Genomic DNA, 1,819 nt, shown 5'->3' with positions numbered 1-1,819 from the left:
TGCATGGAAAGAACCAGGTATAGAGTTTGGCACATAGGGATTGCCTTCAGAGTTTTCAAAGTCATTCATTTTGGAATTCTCTTCCGATTGCATGTTGTCCGCAAAGCTTTTGGCCACGTTTCTTAATCTGTGTATGTATTGTAGACGAATTTCTTGAATTTTTTTGAACGCTTTCTCACAAAGGTGCTGGTAATACTCATTTTGACATAAGTCAAGGAATTTTAATTTTATGTGCTTTTTTTTTTTTACACATTTGGATCACATCCTTTAGACAATAAACACTTGCAGATTAGCTTTTTGTCACTTGTAGATTTTTTAGTAAAAATCCTCAGTAATTCTAATATGTAAATAAAATGAAGTCATTAATAAAATTTTAAACACACCTTCATTTAAAAAAAAAAAGATGAAATGCTAAGGAAAACATCATTACCCACATGTTGTTACTAGACACTCGCACTCGAAATGGCTTACCTTTAGTTACAAAGTTTTCTAGAATGGCAACCTCTAATAGCTGGGTTTGAGCGGAGGAAAGCAAGCTGCTGGAGTGGCACTTGGCCCCTGGCCTTTCGTGGCCTCCCCCACCCCACCTGCCAAACCAACATTCACATTCTCTTCTTACTAATCCCTTCTTAAAGCTAAATTCAACTCCCCCTTATCCAGGGCAAAGGTTCAGAGCGAGAGGGAAAATAAGGACATTACTAACCCTGCCTGGTAGACACAACGTTATTCCACTGCGTTCTCTCTGCCATGCCTTCTTTCTGGGCACCTCTTCCTCTTCCTGGTTCTCTTTCCCAGTCAATGAATGCATCATTGCAACTGGGGACAGTCGCAGGCAACTGGAAGTTACCTGGGGAGCAGGTAAATAGGAGCATGGCTTGAATTGTTACTTAGCCAAAAAACTGTTACGTACCAGATATTCAGTACTAATTTTCCCCCAGGCAGAGAGTCAATGGCAGAGAGTTGGGTTTTGATGAAGAGTACTTAAACTTTAATAGCAGATAGCTGGTGATGGATGCGCACTTTTAATGAAGGTTCCTTCAGAGGAAGACATTATCATGGATAGCAAGAGGAAGACATTGAGATAAACGGCCATATCTTTTATCCTCCCTAAATCTTCATGTTTGACCCGGATGTGTGTGTACCACGATCCTGTGTCCACCCACCACGGATGGACCAGACGTCTTTTACAGAAGCCAGAAACGTGTTCCGTGCTGTCTATTCCTGAAAATCCATCATTTGCACAAGTGCAAATTAAGAAAAGTAAAAATCATTAAATGTTCCCACCACGCTTACAAACAGAAACTTAGTCCTTAAATGTTCCCACGTGGATCAACGCATATGGATAGGTCCAAAAAAAAAAAAAATGGTTTAAAGGTAAAGGGACAAAAGATGTTCTGTGAAGAAAGCGGGTTTTAAAAGAGAAAAAAATAATAAAACAACATTGGCTTGAGTGACTACGCAGTTTCTCCTCTGAAAGAGAACTCCCAAATCGATGGGACTGTGCCTGTCTGCGCTAGCTGCTCAGGATCCTGGTGTAACCCCTACCACAGAAATGCAGTTATGGTTCAGCTGCGAAGTCCTGGGCCCTCGTTTTCCCAGTGGCCTGAATCAATCCCCAGTCCAGGACGAGATGCTGAGCAAGATGCCTAATTATTTCAGGCCACCAGGGTAGGCACTGTTCCTGGCAGCTCCGCAGGCAGCGCCATGGATGAGGGTTTCTAATTCTCCTCGGTGATTTGGTTCGGTGTGAACTGAGATCTTTCTTTCAGCATTTCAGCCAGATAAGCAGGAAAGGCCAGCTCTGGTCGTGAGACGGAGG

The sequence above is a fragment of the Pteropus vampyrus genome, unplaced genomic scaffold (assembly GCF_000151845.1).
Source record: "Pteropus vampyrus isolate Shadow unplaced genomic scaffold, Pvam_2.0 Scaffold127, whole genome shotgun sequence".
Taxonomy (NCBI): Eukaryota; Metazoa; Chordata; class Mammalia; order Chiroptera; family Pteropodidae; genus Pteropus; species Pteropus vampyrus.
Note: the sequence above shows the minus strand (reverse complement) of the source record.